The 19,412-nt window shown below is 34.6% G+C and overlaps 1 long non-coding RNA gene across 2 annotated transcripts; it reads right to left on the bottom strand.

Annotated features, from left to right (window-relative positions):
• Positions 1 to 2,304: 2,304 nt before the first annotated feature.
• Positions 2,305 to 19,205, bottom strand: LOC134737606 (uncharacterized). 2 transcript variants are annotated; one of them, XR_010122654.1, is made up of 3 exons: positions 19,107 to 19,205; positions 17,554 to 17,651; positions 2,305 to 4,750 (listed from the first exon to the last, which is right to left on the bottom strand). It is a non-coding gene; the product is annotated as an uncharacterized LOC134737606 (long non-coding RNA). The 2 variants fall into 2 exon arrangements; XR_010122653.1 differs by lacking the exon at positions 2,305 to 4,750 and adding an exon at positions 9,260 to 9,351.
• Positions 19,206 to 19,412: the final 207 nt, after the last annotated feature.

Here is a 19,412-nt window from a genome sequence, read left to right as displayed (position 1 = left end):
ATTAGGAAGTAATAACCATATTTGTAATATTGCATCAAAACTATTGCAACCAATAAAAACACTTGGAAAATTTGTCAGCTATAAAATAAAAACACAGGACAAAATATTGGAGGCTGGGTCAGATATAAAACTCTATTAGATGTAATTGGAAGTTAAACCTCATTAGTCCACAGAAGCTCTTTCTGTGCTCTTGGACAGAACCATGTTCTAACAATCATAACTTGATCAAGAGTGTCTTAACTGCCTAGGAATGTTCTAGGGCAAAGATCCAGATTTCCAGTAACAGAACTTGATTTCCAAGGGATAATGAACTCTGTGAGAAAATATCCAAGTGAAAAACAAGTCTGATGGAGTATATAAGTAGAGCCACAGAACCTGAGTTTTAAAAGAGAAATAGTATTTTCAGAGAGAGTATGAGAATAGACCTCTCCATCCCCTAACATTGCCCTTTGGATGCCTGCTTACTCTAAGACAGAAAATGATGTAAAATAAAGGAAGAATTTACCAGGGCCTCAAAATACATGCTATGAGAAACTTCAGAAGACTAGTCATATAAAGAAAAAAACTTTATTTTCTAATGGCTAGAGGGAGAAAGCGTCAAAAATAGAGGATATCTGTGACAACACTGGCAATTCCATCAGCAACAATCTTGGGCTACAGAGGTCATGGATGACCAGAGGAAGGAACACTAAAAAGAAGGACCCCAGAAATGCAAGAAGTAGCTTCATTTATGCCAGAACTCTGTCTCTCTAAGGACTCCCAGGAGAAATAGCTTAGATATTTTGCAAAACCGAAATGGAAACCCAGACTTCCTGTGAGTCAAAAAAGTATACGTTTGGAGATTTGAGGTCTAAGGTATTGTAAGAGTGGCGAGGGACCATGTGGGTGAAGTAAAAGAATCCCCCAAAGCTTCATTAAATGTTATATGATAATAATATGCTATATTAACAAAAGTAATTTTATTCCCCTGCCTTCTTTCATTCTGTGACCCTGCAGTCATTGAGGCATTCTACTGATTTGTCTCACATGAACTGAAAACAAGGGGAAAAAAAAAGATGCCATACTTTCTTGAATTTGGAATTTTAAGATTCCACTCTCCCAAGAGCAGCAGAAAGGACTCTAGTACACATGCCAGACAATAGATGGGAAAATGCAGTTTACTTAACAGTTAGACTCTTACCACTTTCATTCTCTAACTCGAAAATCAGTAAAGATTTCTCAGACAGTGGGAAGGAATGCGAATTGAAAGGGTAGCAAGTCATGAGTCCCTGTGAAAAAGGCTTTTGTCCCTGTAGGAACACAAAGCAGTAGCAACACTTATACTATCCTCAGTCAATACTGAGGAGGCAGCAATAAACCATATAACAATTTGCTGTGGTAGGTGACAAGACAGACAAGTCAATACAGCACTGAAGAGTTCCACAGCACCCCAGAAATGCAGAAACAAATGATTCCAGGCTGTCATAAAGCAGCACCAGAGTAGAGGAAGCATGAAAGAGAAGGGACAGAGAAGCAAAGCAGAGGTCATCTGTGTAGACTGAGGCATCATCATGATCCTATCCTTGCATGCTTCTTGCAGCAAACAATTTTGACAATTTATGTTAAAAGCATTAAAGATATATGAGTACTTTGACTCAGCAATTTTACCTATAGAACTTTTACTAAGATATTACTAAGGGAGAGTTCAGATTCCAGAAATGCCATGGACAAAAAAAAAAGTAAAATCTCTCATGCTTTAAAATGTTGAAATTGTTTTAAATGCCTGACAGCTTGTGAGGAAGGAAAAATGTCAAGTATCATAAATGAATAGGTAATTGAAAGCAGAATATTTTGAGCTGATGGTGAGGCTACTGCAGGCAGGAAGGATAAGGATTTTCTTTCTGTGTGATACAGCATCTTGGATACAAGACAGGGAAGAGAAACTGAGACTAACATAAACCTAGAATCCTCAAAGTGCTACACCCTTAGTGAAAGGGCAAACTAGACAAATATTCTCCCCACTGGCACAGGAAAGTGGAAAGAAAGCTCATCTGTATTACTGTGGACTATAGAAGGAAAAAGAATAATCCTCAGAGGTTCCAGTTTTGTACCTCACATTGGTTTAGGGTTCAAATTTTCATTACCTATGTAATGTAAGTACCACCAATTCAAGAAATTAATATAAAATTTGTTAATAATTCTGAGGCTTCTTTTGCAGAACACAGTGCAAGCTACTACAAGGTTTTGTGACAGCAGGGAAAAATTAAGCCTTCCTAATGTGTGAGCTAACAATAAAAAATTAAAAGCATATGAGGAAAGAATCTGAGTGAGTTAAAAGACACATCTGATTTATAACCCCATGACCATGTTGTAATATCAAGATCACTCAAATAAGATACAAAATAAATGTAAAATTCATTAAAATGTAAAATAAAAATTGAAACCTTAGGGAAAAAGCGTGACATAATGAAACAATACATCTCAGAAAAGAACAAAATATATATTTTTAAAATGCAGTTCCATTGAAATATATACATGCATATGTTATAGAGAGACAGACACATTAATAGGTAGACATAGATAGCTGATAGAGATAGGTAAACAGCAGTCTATATTTAGCTGAAAAAGGGATAATTGAAATGGAAAAAATAGTTGAAAATATCACACAATTTCTATCAGAAGAAATTATGACATAAAAAAGAGATATATTTAAATGTGTTAAAAAGATCTAACATTTATCTAAATAGGACCAAAAGAAAATGACAGAGAGGCTGTAGAAAAATAAATGCTTAAGATGATAATAACTGAGAATTATTCAGAATTTATATTTAAATATATTATAATAAAGTAGGAAACAGAAAACAGACACAGAGAGAAAGAAAGAACAGGAACAAAAGTGAAAGCAAGACAGAGAATAAGAAAGATAGGAAGAGCTAAGAGAGAAACTGTTCAAAGCTATGAGAGAGTAGCAGTATATTACCCACAAATAAATGGCAATCACTCTTACAGAAAAGCTCTTAGTACTAGATGCTCTGATAAATAAGTTCCAGCTATATACCTTTACAAGAGGTAAAAACATAAAGTCAGAGAGTTTTGAAGTCAAAGAATGGAAATTATATATAAAGTAAATGAAAGTTGGTTATATTAATATCAAGCAAAACAGACATATGGACAAATAAAAGAAAAAAATTGGCAAAGCATTACAACACAATGTAATGCTCTGACCATGTGGGTAACTAACATTACTTCAATATACAAGACATATTTTGGCAAATATAGCAAATATATATACAGAAAAAATATAGTAAAATATAAAGCAAAAATTATAGGGAATTCTAGAAGAAAATCGTACTTCTCTAAAGTTATTGACAGATTATTTTGATTAAAAAGTAAAGTAACAAGAAAAAACAACAGCTAGAATATATACTAAGACATTGACATTATCCCACAAAAGTAAACATATACTAACCATATGATCCAACAATTTTACTTCTAGGTATATATTCAAAAATAATAAAAGCATGTTTTCACACAATGACTTAAACATGAATATTCATAGTAGTTTTATATGTAATAACCTAAACTTGGAAACAACTAAAATATCTACCAACAAAATAGTAAATTGGTGTTACATTCATACAATAGATTACTACTCAGCAAAAAAAAAGATGTATGCAACAACATAGATGCATCTCACAATAATTATGCTAAATTAAAGAAACTAGACCAAAACAGAGTACATTCTATATGAGTCTATTTATACAAAATTCTAGAAAATGCAAACTAACTGACAGTAAATAAAGGAAGCAGATTAGTTTTGCCTGGGGATGGGGGATGGGGGTAGAAGGATGGGAGAAACGAAATACAAAGAAGACAGATGAAAGTTTTTGGGATTGACACATGTTCATTATCTTGATTTTGCTGATGACTTCAGTGGTGTTTACATATGTCAGCACTTACCACATACACACTGTTTTGGAGTACTATTCAGCAATTGAAAAAAAAAAAATGAGATCCCGTCATTTGCAGCAACATGGACGGAGCTGGAGTATATTATGTTAAGTGAAATAAGAGAGACACAGAAAGATAAACTGTGTGTTCTCACTCATTTGTGGCAACTAAAAATTAAAACAATTGACTTCCTGGAGATAGATAGTAGAATGATGGTTACCAGAGGCTGGGAATGGAAGTCGGAGAAGTCAGAAGTGGGGCTGGTTAATGGATACAAAAATATAGTTAGCTAGAATGAATAAGATCAGATCTACTATTTGATAGCACAATGGGGCGACTACAGTCAACAACAACTTATTGTGCATTTTAAAATAACTACACATATAACTGGAATGTTTGTAACACAAAGAAATGATAAATGCTTGACATAATGGATACCTCATTTACCTTGATGTGATTATTCATTGTGTGCCTGTTTCAAAACATCTCATGTAGCTTATAAATTTGAGTCTCCCCTGCCTGGTGTTCCGTCACGCGTGGTCCTGCCCTCCTGGGACGTCAGCAGAGCTGGGGTTGGTGTTGGAAACACAGGCGTTCTTCACTTTCTGAATGAGCAGTGGCTTTCTAGAGAAGGCTCATCCTGGAAAGTCAGGGTGGGGCTGCAGGGGAGCTCTCTGGACTTATGCTCGGGGGTCCTCAGCCATCTCTGCCGTCAGGTGGCACCAACAGGATCAAGTGTTATTTTTTGCTCATGGCTCAATGACCACTTTTTCCCAGGCTACTTGGCTTTCTTGTGGCTTCGCACGTTTCTTATCTGCATCTGCAGATAGACACAAGTTTATATCTATACTTTAGAAGCAGACAATGGAAGGAATAAAACCACATTCCTCATTTATTAAAGGGAATAAAATTAAATGTCTTATTATAAAATAAATAAATAAATAAATAAATTTGCATACCTACTATATATCCACAAAAATCAAAAATAAAAAATGGTTTAAAATAAAACAAATTTGAAAATTAAAAGAACACTTTTAAATGTGACATTTATCGTCAGTTTTACCTCAATAAAGTTGCTAAAAAAATATAACTGATTAATAACAACTCTACAAATCATAATGTGTCATATCCAGCAAAAATACTAATCAGAAATTCATACTTTTAAAAGCACATAATAAAATGAGAAAGAGACTCAAAATTAATGAGCTAAGAATCTGCTGAAGAAGTTAGAAAAATAAATAATATAACCCCAAAAGAAAAATCGCAAAGGATAGGTTATATATTCAAAGGAAGTAGAAGGAAAAAATATGAGGTCTGCTAATATTAAGTTTTAGGAAAGCAGTGAGAAGCAGGAATTCTTGTACATGACTCCTGAAAGTGTTATTTGGAATAACCATTCAGGAAGAAAACTAGCTGAAGTGAAGTTAAAGATATGCATATCCTCGTTTCCTCCTAAATCTGTTTACCTTACAGAAGTTTTGCGCTGTACATGAGGATGCATATACACAGATGTACTTGTGCATATACAAATAATGCAACATTGTTTGTGATAGCAAAATAATTTGAAAATGTAATTGTCTTTAAATATGAGTGGAAAAATGAAAGTTCAGTCATAAAACAGAACATTATATAGCAGTTACAGCTAATAATATAGATCTATCAACATGGATAAATCTCTAAAAAATAATGTTGGGCAAAAACTCAAGACGCAAAACGAAATGTACAATGCTGGTGAATCATTTTTGCTTTCTGTAGATAATTAAGTATGTGACAAATGTTCAGGGTCATTGATGGGAATGGCACACGCTTTCTCGAGGACAGTGGGTACACGGGGGGAGGTAGGGAGGACAGACCAGCTGAATTTGCTAAATTTCCTTTCTATTTATTTTTTAACCCTGTAATGTAAATTAAATATGACAGAATAGATACAGGGTTGTTATATATCTGTATACTGTAGGATATTTTAAATTATTCAAAATTAAAATGTTTAATTTAAAAATATTTGAAAGGTATGCATAAATGTGTAACTATTAGAATGTTCATTGAGCATTGATTTTTTATTTTCAAAGAAACTAGAAAGAATATAAATGTCTAATCATATGGAAATTATTCAATAAACTGTAGTACGTTAATAGAATAAGATAATAATCATGCATTAAAATACTATAGTTAAATAATACTTGATAACATAAAATATGTTAAAAATAAAATAATAAAAAATAGATTAAGATAACTGAGTACAATATTATTCTCTCTATTACTACACTATTCTAACACTAATTATTAGAATAGTAATATAGTATTCTTCATGACATGTTCGTATATATGCATATCTACACACACGCACAACCACGTGGAAATAGTTATAGAAGGAAAGTGATCCGTTTCCTCAGGATCGAGGGCTTTTTCAGGACACAGGACTTTCAATGCCAAAACCACAAAAGTCTCAGGTAACTGAGACAGTTGACCACCCTATCTGGAAGATGCTGCATAAAGAATGAAAACGAGCAAAGTAAAATTTTAACTCAAAAATATGGCACAAGATGCAGTTGGAATTCCCTTACTGTGTGTGGGGAAACTAGCTATAATTTCTGCAAGTTGAGAACATAAAAAAGCTAGTTCTGGTGTTACCTGATAAGAACAGATAGAGTTTCTCATCGATTTTGTGAGCATAGCTGGACAGGTCAGAGAATATTAGAGCTGGAAAAGACATATCACAAGTCCTCTCTTTAGAGATTAAAAAACCAAAAAGTATGTAAAACAGTAGTTTACAACAACTGGTAATTTAGCCCTCAGGAAACAAGTGGCGATGTCTGGAGACATTTTTGATTTTCACAATTGAGGGTGCTACGGGCATCGCATTGGAAGAAGTCAGTAATGTTCCTAAGCATTCTAGAATACAGAGAACAGTTTCTCACAACAAAGAATTACCTAGCCCAAAATGTCAATAGAACTAAGGTTGAGAGACCTGGTTTAAGACATTTCCCCATTGATATCACAACTAGATCCTGACAAAGAAGTTTCCATTGTCCTGACCTTGTTCAGCATTCTTGTCACTATGTAACTTTGGAGGGCTGTTCTCTAAATGTCAAGCATGAAATGGACCTTTCGATTATTTCATTTCTTCCTGGATATAGTTTATATATACCACTCTCCACTTACACTTCTTCATTCTTTTGGGTATATTTGTATCACTCTCCTGAGTTAATCCATTCTAGACAAATATTATTCTTAAAAAACAGCCATCCATCAAGTCTGAAAAAAAATAAAACCTTATCTGAAAAACAAATTGGTTGCAATTGTAGATTCATCTGGTTCCTTGATATATATCTGTAATGCTGATTTAGTACTTCTGATAAGCATTTCCCCAACTGCATCTTTTTAGCAGCATTAGAAATAATGGCTAAAAGAAATGAGTCTTTTCATTTGCATTATCTACAGTTGGAGAGTATTTTAAATCAAATTGATTGCTAGGATATTTGTAATGTCCAAATGTTTGCTTGCTTTGCTGTGTACCATACAGAAAAGTAGTAACACAGAGGCATGCCATTAAACAGCCTTGTTGTTTTCTTTCTTTTTCTTTTCTTTTTTTTTCTTTAGTTTTATGAAGCTGCAATTAATAGAAGTAATTTAGCAGCTGTTAGGAGAAACTGCCTAGGATAGTTTGTGTTATGTATCCAGTGCTAGAGAATTTTTGCTCTGTTGTAGATCTTTATCTATACTTAGTTGTGTTTAGGATTTATGATAAAGCCGTGTTTTAATACCTCAATTATCATTCTGGTAAGAGAGGAAACATCGTAGTTTCCTCTTAAGAGAGAGTAATAACCTAGAGAGATAAGGAATATGACCTTGAAGTGTTTTTGTTCATGCATCAAGACTCAGTTCATGCATAAGTATGCTGAGGGAGTAATCAAGGTCGCTGTTTCTGTCTTCCGTGACTGCTGGGTGTTATTACCCAAATCAAGCACATTAAAGACATTGTGGAGGACATAGGAAAAGAAATGAGACTTTAAGTATATGCCTAAAAGGTATTTTTAACTTAAGAGTCTGTCTAACAGGGAATCATTTTTCTTTTGAGGAGCAATGGATGGTCAATATCAGTTATTTGCCAGAATGTAAGTTAAAAAGAGTGTGCCCTAGGTGGGCACTTTTGAACATAATTTTGTTTTTGAAAAAATAAAAATTATTTTACAATGAGAACTTCTCCATACCATCAAGAACATTGCTCTATTCAGATATTATATGACGTCAAAGCATTCCAAGTATTGCCAGAATTTAGTGCAGAGATGCAAATTTGTGAGTGGTTAATAAAAACCTCTTGGCTTAAGTAATACAGAAAGTAATGAGAAAATATCAACATGTGAGTTTAGCAAAATAAAGGCCTTTAATCTTATCTAGACACTCAGAAATTATTTGGCACAATCTCAAGTTAATCATTCTGTTTACAGGAAAATGAAGCTTTTAGTACAAAAGAAATTTTTTCCTCTTAATAAAGTGCAAGAAAAGAAAACAATTTTTCTTTTGTCCAATCATTGGAATGATTGGAATAAAGAAATGTGAATACCCACTGAAAAAGAATCTGGCTTTAAAAAATGGTGCCACTGAGTGTCCCAAAGTTTGTTTCTCTTGATGTCTTGAGATTTCAATGTGTGCCAGAATAACTGGGCTGTGGCCAAAAATTCAGGCTAGCATTGAGATTCTTTTCTACTGCTGTGAAACTGCCGAAGAGTGCAACTACAGGGGCTCTGAAATGTGCTCTCACTTTGCAATTGTAGGAATATTAATAGCTGATTTCATAACCATTCATTGTCTTCAGAAAACAGGTACTTTTTCTCTATCAAAGACCATTAAAAACAGTCATAACACACATATAAATACAAAATAACTTGTTGGTCATAGCAGCATACTTTGGATATTCATGCCCTCCAAATCTCATGTTGAAATGTGATCCCTAATGTTGGAGGTAAGGCCCAGTGGGAGGTGTCTAGGTTGTGGGGGCAGATCCCTCATGAATGGCTTGGTGCCCTTCTTATGGTAATGAGTGAGTTCTTTCTCTGAGTTCCCCTGAGACCTGGTTGTTTAAGAAGAGTGTGATATCTCTTTCTTCTTCTCTCTTGCTCCCGATCTTGCCTTGTGATATGCTGACACCCTCTTTGCAGGGCACAGTGGCTCACAACTGTAATCCCAGCACTTTGGGAGGCCAAGGTGGGCAGATCACGAGGTCAAGAGATTGAGACCATACTGACTAATATGGTGAAACCTCATTTCCACTAAAAATATACACATATATACACAAAATTTAGCTGGGCATGTTGGCACGTACCTGTAGTTTCAGCTACTTGGGAGACTGAGGCCGGAGAATCGCTCAAACCCAGGAGGCAGAGGTTGCAATGAGCCAAGATCGTGTCACTGCACTTCAGTCTGGTGACAGAGCAAGACTCCATATCAAAAAAAAAAAAAAAAAAATCTGCTCTGATTGTAAGCTTTCTGAGGTCTTCACCAAAAGCTGATGCCAGTGCTGTGCTTCATGTATAGCCTCCAGAACCATGAGCCAAATACATCTCTTTTCTTTATAAATTACCCAATCTCAGGTATTCCTTTTAGAGCAACACAAATGGAGTAACAAATAGTATAAACAATTTTTACCCAACAACATCATGCTTTTACTTTCAAGCAGCCTATGAAAACATTGATGAATATATACAGAATGAATGAATTATTCATATAAATTTTAGGCTCATATATTACGTTGCAGATTTCACAAAAATTTCAGAAATTGGTTATTTACCTTTCAATCTTTGCTTTAGGCAAGATGAACCCCATTTATAGATGAAGAAACAGGTTCAAGACTGTTGCATGTTTTGCATAAGTCTACAAAATTAATAAATGCTTGGGATGAGAATAAAAATGGTGTCTTTTGTACTAATGTCTTTTATCTGACTGACAAATAAAAATTATACTATCTTTGGTGAGAGATAATATAATCTAGAACATCTACAATTTTTTCTTCTCAAATTCAGAAATCTGATAAAAATTATATATCATGCTAAAAAAGAGAACAATATATAAGAAAACAAAATAACAGGCAAAAGAAAGAGAACAGATGGTTTAGTCTTTAAAATAACTATAAAATAGTCAATAAAATAAACACATTAAGAATTTGAGCAAGGAATTAAAATCTATTTTTAAACAGGCAATTCTAGAAGGGTGCTATCCAATACAGTAACTACTAGCTACTTGTTGCTATTTAAATTTAAATTAATTCAAGTTAAGTAAAATTTAAAAGTCAGTTCCTTAGTTACACTAGCTGCATTTTAACTGCTCAGCAGTTAGATATGGTTGGTGGTTACCATGTTAAATAGTGCAGGTTACAGGACATTTCTATAATCCTAGAAAGTTTTATTAGACAACAATGTTCTAGAAATAGAAATTATAATAATTGAAATTAAGAAAGCCATAAGTGGGTGTCATATCATATGAAATACAGTAGAACAACAGGTTAGTAAACTGAAAAAAATAGCAATTTGTAAACATCTAAATTTGTAATGGCAGAGTGAGATCAACAGACCTTTCCCCCCAAAAAACAGCTATTAAAATGGATAAAATTATTTAAAAACAAAAACAAAAAACATCAATAAAGTCTCTGGATAGAGTCCTAAGGACATACAGAATATGGAGAAACTCTCTTAAAGAAAATCTACTAAATCTCAGTAAGAACAGTCAGAATCTGTGGCAATTGCACCATTACTTGTTCCCTTCCTTACACCCCACACCTGCTCAGACTTATGGAAACCCTACTCCTGGCACATGTAACCAAGAAGTCAGACACTCCCTGTACACTCAATTTTAAGTCTAAAGCTATAGTTTCACTGGTATTTCTCATACCTCTTAGCACTGTATAACAAAAGTATATTTTAGGTGAATAAGGCCAAAAAATTTGAAACTCTTTCCACACCTAGCACCTACTTACAGGGAAGAAGTTGTACTTCACACACAGTAGTCCAAGACTACTTGGGTCTTGACTACCCCTATGCAAGCTCACTTGTAGGATAGATTTTCAAAGCTTGATGAACAAGACAGTAAAGCAGGGGCTACCCTTGTACCCAGTGTTCACACTCCGGGAGAAGTGGATCTCAGTTTCAACCCCCAGTTCCTGTACAGTGGCACAGAGTTTCTGCCCAGTGGAAGAGACAGGCTATAAGAGGACAGATTTTCTTTAGAACAGTGAATCAAGCCTAAGGCCATACCACCCTGAATGCGACTGATCTTGTCAGAACAGTAAATCGAGAATTTCATGCTTTAAAGTCATGTCCAAGTATGTTCCCTCTCAAGAGTGATCAGAGAGGGAACATCCAAACTACTGATTATATATGTGGGAAAAAGGGTAAACTCTGAACTGTGACAGCAACCTTCAAGCCAGGCATACAAATTCAGTGGTAAAGGATAAAGATCTAACTGACTAAGATGACTAAAACACAGCCTTTGACCCATAAACAGCCTATGGTAACACAGGAATGGTAGCTGCTAAAAAATAAAACCAAGAGAAAAAATCTGAACAAGGTTATCGGAAGCTGCACATTAAGGAGGGAAATAGACTTCATAGAATTAGTTCTTTCAACTCATTAAACAAATAAACAAAGACCGAACAAAAACAATAATAATATTAATAATATTTCCAATGGGATCAGAACCAGTGTTGCTATATTATCTAAAATGTCCACTTTTGAACAAAAAATATCACAAGACATGCAAAGAAACAGAAATTATAACCTATATGTAGTAAATAAATGAAAGCTTTTTTGAGCCGAGACAAGTGTTAGATATAACAGAAACAAGTTTCAGAGAGCAAAGAAAGCCCTGTCTAAACAATTAAAGAAAATATAATAAACATTTTCCACTAAATAAAAATATAAACAAAGAAACAGAAATTACTTGAAAAGAACAAAATAAAAATTCTAACATTTAAAATTATAATCAATAAAATGAAAAATTATTGGAGGGTTCAATAGTAAATATGAACAAACAGAGGCAATAATCAGTGAATTTCAACATAAATAGATACAAATCAGACAATCTGAAAAAGAGAGAGAGAAAATAATGAAAAAAAAAAACCAGAGCCACAGAGAAATGTGAGATACCAGTTAAAGCACCCACAAAAACAAAAGTAATAGAAGAAGTGAAAATGAAAAGGGGGCAGAAAAAATATTTGAAAAAATAATGGTTGACAAACTTCACAAATATGTTGCAAAATATTAATACATACATCTAAAAAGCTCAACAGATACCAAGTAGGATAAAAGCAGTAAATGATACAGATTGCTACCATAGTCGAAACTTTGAAAATTAAAAAGAAAATCCTGAAAGCAGTAAGAGAAAAAGTGACTCATCACAACCCTAGGATAAATTAACAGCTGACTTCTCATCAGAAACAATGAAAGCAGAAAGCAGTGGGATATCATATTTAAAGTGCTGATAGTGAAATAGCTGTCAATCAAGAATTTTAGATTAGGCAAAACTATCTTTCAAAAATTAAGGTGAAATAAAGACATTCCAAGGCTAGTAAAATATCTTAATATGTGTTCTTAGTAGACCTGCCTTACAAGGAATATTAAAATAAGTCCTTCAGGTTGAAATCAAGTAACAGAAGACAATAATTTAATTCTGTGCACAAATAACCAAAGAATGTCAATAAAAATCATTAGGTACATAATCACAAAAGATGATCTAATTACATATTCATTCTCCTTTATTCTCTTAACTTACTTAAAAAGTTATCGTAGGGCATTCTGGTTTTAGCTCTAACATGTAAAGAGGTTGAAATTTTTGATATATGTTTTTACAAGAAAAAGTTGAAAAATTAAAGACTTTAAAAATTCTTTTTAAATATTTGATATTAAAATTTAAATTTTAAAATGTTACTTGAAACAGAAGCCATCAGCCATAAACTGACCCATCCTGCAAAAAATTTTAAAAGTTCTTCAGGGTAAGAAAAATGATAAAAGTCATAAACTTAGATTTACATAGAGAAAGAAAGAGCATTGGAGAAAGAGTATATGAAGGTAAAATAAAAAATTTATTTTTCTTAATTTTAATTGATCTGAAAGATATCATTTAAGTAACAATAGTGAAAAGGTATTGGGGAATTAATAACATATGTATAAGTAAAATGAATGTTGGTAATGCCATAAATGATGGCTGTGGGGAATCGGTAAGACTATTAGAAGGAATGTGTACTAACTGTGAAGAGGTGTGGTATTATTTGATGGGAAACATAGATTATTTAAAAAGACATACTGAAAAATTTGGGAAAACTAATAAAAATATAAAGAAATTTCATATAAATGATATGCTAACAGAAGAAATAAAGTTGAATCACATAATTAATCAGAACTAGGTAAGGCAGAAAAATCAGAGTGGAGGAGAAACAAAGAACAAATTTAATAAGTAGAAAATAGTTACAAACATGGTAGGATACTAATCCAATTATATTAATAATCAATTTGAATGTGAATTGTATAAATACATCAGTTAAAAAACAGAGATTGTCAGAGTAGATAAAAACAAGACCTAAACATATGTGGTCTATAAGAAACCAGATTTAGATGTAAAGATGCAGATAGGTTAAAAGTAAAGAATGAAGATCTATGTCAAACTAACTTTAGCCCCACCCCCCCAAAAAAATGGAACAGCTGTATTAATTCTAAAAAGCTGATGTCAGAACAAGCAAAATTTTTAGATATAAAAAGAAGCATTATAATGATAAATTGATCAATTATCCAATAACACATAATAATTCTAAACATAAAAATGTTAAAAGGAAAGAATAAAGTTGGAGGAGCCATACTTCCCAATTTCAAAACTTACTACAAAGCTAAGCAGGAAAGTGGAGTACCGATATGAGAGTAGACAATCTGGTCAATATTCATAGGCTTGAGAGTTAGAAATAAACCCACAAATTTATGGTCAAATCACAGTCTACAAGGGAGCCAGGACAAATCAATGCGGGAAAGAAGCATCTTTTTATCATATGATACTGAGGCTTCCGGATATTCACATGTGAAACAATAAATTTGGACCTCTACCTCTCACCATATACAAAAATTAACTCAAAATTGATCACAGACCTAAATGGAAGATGAAAATTATAAAACTCTTAGAAGGAAACATAAAATTAAGTATTCACAGCCTTAGATTAGGCATGCTTATTTAAATGACAACAGAAACAAAAGCTATAAAAGAAAAATAGATTAATTTCACTTCATCAAAATTAAGAACTTTTGTGCCTCTTAAGACACCATGAAGAAGTTGTAGAGAGATGTCAAAGAATGGCAAAAAGTATTTGTAAATCACTTATCTGATAGAGACTTGTATTCAAAATATAAATAATGTTACAAATCAACAATAACAACAAAACCCAAATGACCCAATTTTAAAATGGGCAAGGTATTTGAATTGCTATTTCTACTACATATTGTATGGAGTACAATACACTTATGGAATGTTCTGCATATAAAATGGCCAGAAACAGTAACTCTATAGATACAGGGTTGATTAGAAGTTGCCTAGAGCTGGGAGTGGAAAGGAATTAATTACTGATAATGGGTAGAAGGTTTCTTTTTGGGTTGCAAAATGTTTTAAACTTAGATTGTGGTGATGGTTGCACAAGTTTATAAATATACTAAAAATAACTGAAATATACACTTTAAGTTGATGAATGTTATATTAATTATATCTCAATAAAGATGTGTTTTAAAAGATAATATGCAAATTGTCTCACAAAGGAAAAATTTAGAAAAAAACAGAAAAAAATTTATAGATACTGTATAGTAGGACCATCTTAATTTCAGCTTTTCTGTGTTCTCATTTTTGCCTCTCTAACACATTAGGTATTCAGAAAAACATATGTGTTAAAAAATACTTTGCTATTAATTTGAAGTTTTAAACATTGATACTGTTTTTGTATTATTTTACTATGGAGATATGAGAAATGTACTTTTGGCTATTGATGACTCTTTTGTTCTTTGGATGCTTTAAATGAAAGCTCATTCTCTGCGCAGTACAAAATAGTAAATAAATATGTTAAATTGCTGTATTACTTACATTACTTAAACCCCATTAAAAATATTTTTTGTTTATACAACCCAGAAAAGACAGAATGTTACAGACAATATGAATAACCAAATTGGAGTCTGCTGAAACTCTGATTATCACATTTTCAACTTTTAAGTTATATAAGATTTTAGTTTTATCTTCTTTGTTTTTAGCTTTACATATTAGATGCAATTTATTTTGCTTAATATAGTCAAATTTGCTTTGAAATGCTTAGACTTTTACTAATTTCTTTGCTCCGTATTTCTTTTTAAATCCCACAACCTGCCCCTTGGATCACTTCCCCTTTCACTGAAATACCACTTTAACACCTTATTTATTGCAGATCTATTGTTTATTCCTTTATTACAGAAATATATGTATTTCACCCTCATTCCCTAAAGAGAATCTGGATAAATACAAAAATTAAGTTGACAAGTTTTTCTTTCTTTCTTTTTTTATTTTAACCACACAGCTCTGAATCCTACACATCCTACTGTCTATTGTTCCTTTGGAGAATTCTGTTGCCAACCTAGTTTTTGTTCCTTTGTAGGTAATCTACTTTCCTCTCGAGTTGCTATTAAAATATTTTCTTTATTTTGGGTGTTTTTCAGTTTCACTTTGATGAACCTAGATACTCATTTATTTTATTTATTGCTTAAGAAACATTATGTTCCCTATATATTCAGCAATTTTGATACCACGTAGCCACAGTGACTATTTACATAGATGATTGTGCACTGAGGTAAAGGGAATTCTCAGACAGTTCAAGGATTATTGGTCTAAGGACTAGAGTTGACATTTATATCTGGAGAACTGAAGCATCATCAGGGCCCCACTTTTAGAGTGGGGGCAAATAAATGGCAGTAGTGAATGAAGCCGTGGTCAAAATCTGGCTGGCAATGAGCCCACTGGGTCCACTGACATACCCAGTACTCAATTGTGCAGGTCCTGAATCTATAATTGGGATCAACATACTTGAAATTTGGATTGATCCCTACATTGAGTCTTTGGTCTGTGAGTTAAAACCCAGCAGGTAAGGAGCCAAATGAAAACCTCTGAAACTACACTTCACTCCAAATATGATAGTAAATTAAAAATAATTAGTAATTTAAAAATAATCATGCTTCAGAGGATGGTGGATATTTACCCCATCATATTTTCTATAGAAATTGGATGGACCTTGAAGAATAATTTTAGTCCATAGCAAGTTGAACTAAATAATATCCCTAATCACAGTTTCCATGCAAGATATGGGATTTTTCTTACAGCAGAATAATATGACCTTAGACACATGATATATGGCTCAATTATGGTCTTCACAAAATTCATATGTTGAAGTCTTTTCTCTTACTACCTCAGAATGTGACTGTATTGGAGATAGAACCTTTAAAACGGTGATTAATGTAAAATGAAGTCATATAGGTGGGCCCTAATCCAATATAGCTAGTGTCTTTATAAGAACACACAGAGGAACACCATGTGAAGACAGAGGGGAAAGATGGCCATCTGCAAGCTAAGGCAAGAGGCCTCTGGAGAAACAACCTTTCTGGGATCTTGATCTTGGACTTCTAGCCTCCAGAACTGTGAGAAAATACATTTCTATTGTTTGAACCACTCAGTCTGTGGTCTTTGCTACAGCAGCCTAGCAAACCTAGCAAATTAATACACAGTATGTAGTCCTTTAATCAATGGTGACTATGCTCTACTCTATCCCAATTTAAAAAGAGTGTTACAAACAGCTTGCATTTAAATGTAAGGGACAACAACAATCATTCATAATTTTGCTTTGGGGCTTTGTTATCTCTCCTAGTTTTTGTCATAATAAAGTCCACAGAGATTTGGACATCCAGTAGAACTTCACATTGATATCAATAACATCATACTGATTAGACAACATTAGAAAGTTGTAGCTAGTAGGTTAAAGGATTTGGAAAGGCACACAAATAGTGTGTCTATCTGTAGGACAGACAGTGAGAGATAGACCTTATGAAGATTCTGGGGCTTGCAGCACCAGTAAAGGATTTAAAGGTTCAGAGGTCAAGTGTATGTAAGAACATCTCCTCCTGAGTAAAAGAAAAATTGCAGCCTCTTGCACTGTATTAGTCTGTTCTCGCACTGCTAATAAACATATACCTGAGATGGGATAATTTATAAAGGAAAGATGTTTAATTGACTCACAATTCAGCATGGCTAGAGAGGCCTCAGGAAACTTACAATCATGGCAGAAGGGGAAGCAAACACATCCTTCTTCATATGGTGGCAGGAAAGAGAAGAATGACAGTTGAGTGAAGGAGGAAACCCCTTATTAAACCATCAGATCTTGTGAGAACTTACTCACTATCACAAGAATACCATGGTGGAATCAGCCCCCATGACTCAATTACCTCCCATCAGGTCCCTCCCACCACATGTGGGGATTAAGGAAAGTACAATTCAAAATGAGATTTGCAGGGGAACACAGCCAAACCATATCATCCTGCCCCTGGCCCCTCCAAAATCTCATGTTCTCACATTTCAATAAGACAAGCATACCTTTCCATCTGTGCAGGTCTCAGCTCATTGCAGCATTACCCAAAATTCTAAGTCCAAAGTCTCATCTGAGACAAGGCAAGTCCCTTCTGTTTATAAGCCTGTAAAATCAAAAGCAAGTTAGTTACTCATTAGATATAATGGAGGTGCAGGCATTGGGTAAATACACCCATTCCAAATGGGAAAATTGGACAAAACAAAGGGGCTACAGGCCCCATGCAAGTCCAAAATCCAGTGAGGCAGTAATTAAATCTTAAAGCTCTAAAATAACCTCCTTTGAATCTATGTCTCACATCCAGATCATGCTGATGCAAGAAGTGGGATTCCATGGCCTTAGGAAGCTCCACCTCTGTGGCTTTGCAGAGTACAGCCCCCTCCTGCCTGCTTTCATGGGCTGGCATTGAGTGTCTGCCACTTTTCCAGGCACATGGTGCAAGCTGTCAATGGATCTACCATTCTGGGGTTTGGAGAACCATGGCCCTCTTCTCACAGCTTCACTGGTCCCTAACTGGGGACTCTGTTTGGGGGCTCTAACTCTACATTTCCCTTCTGCACTGCCCTAACAAAGGTTCTCCATGAGGGCTCTGCCCCTGCAGCAAAATTCTGCCTGGATATCCTGGCATTTCCATACATTTTCTGAAATCTAGATGGAGGTCCCCAAACCTTAATTCTTGACTTCTGTGCACACACAGGCCCAGTGCCACATGGAAGCTGCCAAGGCTTGGGGCTTGCATCCTTTGAAGCATTGGCCTGAGATGCATGTTGATCCCTTTTAACCACAGCTGGATCTGAAGCAGCTGGGATGCAGGGCACGATGTTACAAGGCTGCATAGAGCAGCTGGGCCCTGGGCCAAGCCTGCAAAATCATTTTTCCCTCCTAGTCCTCCAGGCCTGTGATTGGAGGGCTGCTGTAAAAGTATCTGACATCCCCTGAAGACATTTTCCCCATTGTCTTGGTGATTAATATTCAGCTCCTTGTTACTTATGCAAATTTCTGCACTGGCTTGAACTTCTCTCCAGAAAATGGGTTTTTATTTTCTATTGCATCATCAGGCTGCAAATTTTCCAAACTTTTATTGTCTGCTTCCTCTTGAATGCTTTGCCACTTAGAAATTTCTTCTGCCAGATACCCTGAATCATCTCTCTCAAGTTCAACATTCCAAAGATCTCTGGGGCAGAGACAAAATGCATCCCATCTCTTTGCATAGTAAGAGTTATCATATTACAGTTCCCAACAACTTCCTCATCTCCATCTGTGACCACATCAGCCTGGACTTTACTGTTCATCTCACTATCAGCATTTTGGTAAAAGCCATTCAACAAGTCTCTAGGAAGTTCCAAACTTTCCACATTTTCCTGTGTTTTTCTGAGCCCTCCAAACTGTTACAACCTCTGCCTGCTACCCAGTTCCAAATTTGCTTCCACATCTTTGGATATCTTTACAGCAGCACCCCACTCATGGTATCAATATACTGTATTAGTCCATTCTCACACTGCTAATAAAAATATACGTGAGACTGGGTAATTCATAAAAGGAAGAGGTTTAATTGACTCACAGTTCAGCATGGCTGGAGAGGCCTCAGGAAACTTACAATCACGGCAGAAGAGGAAGCAAGCATATCCTTCACATGGTGACAGGAAAGAGAAGAATGAGAGCCAAGTGAAGGGGGAAGCCCCTTATAAAACCATCAGATCTTGTGAGAAATTACTCACTGTCATGAGAATTCAATTACCTCCCACACGAGTCTCTCCCACCACATGTGGGAATTATGGAAACTACAATTCAAGATGAGATTTGGGTGGGAACACAGTCAAACCATATCATGCATCTTCTATTGCAAGAACAAAGCCTGATGCCTAGT

The sequence above is a fragment of the Pongo pygmaeus genome, chromosome 10 (genome assembly GCF_028885625.2).
Source record: "Pongo pygmaeus isolate AG05252 chromosome 10, NHGRI_mPonPyg2-v2.0_pri, whole genome shotgun sequence".
Taxonomy (NCBI): domain Eukaryota; kingdom Metazoa; phylum Chordata; class Mammalia; order Primates; family Hominidae; genus Pongo; species Pongo pygmaeus.
The sequence above is the reverse complement of the archived record's forward strand: the minus strand, read 5'-3'. Positions and strand labels throughout refer to the sequence as shown.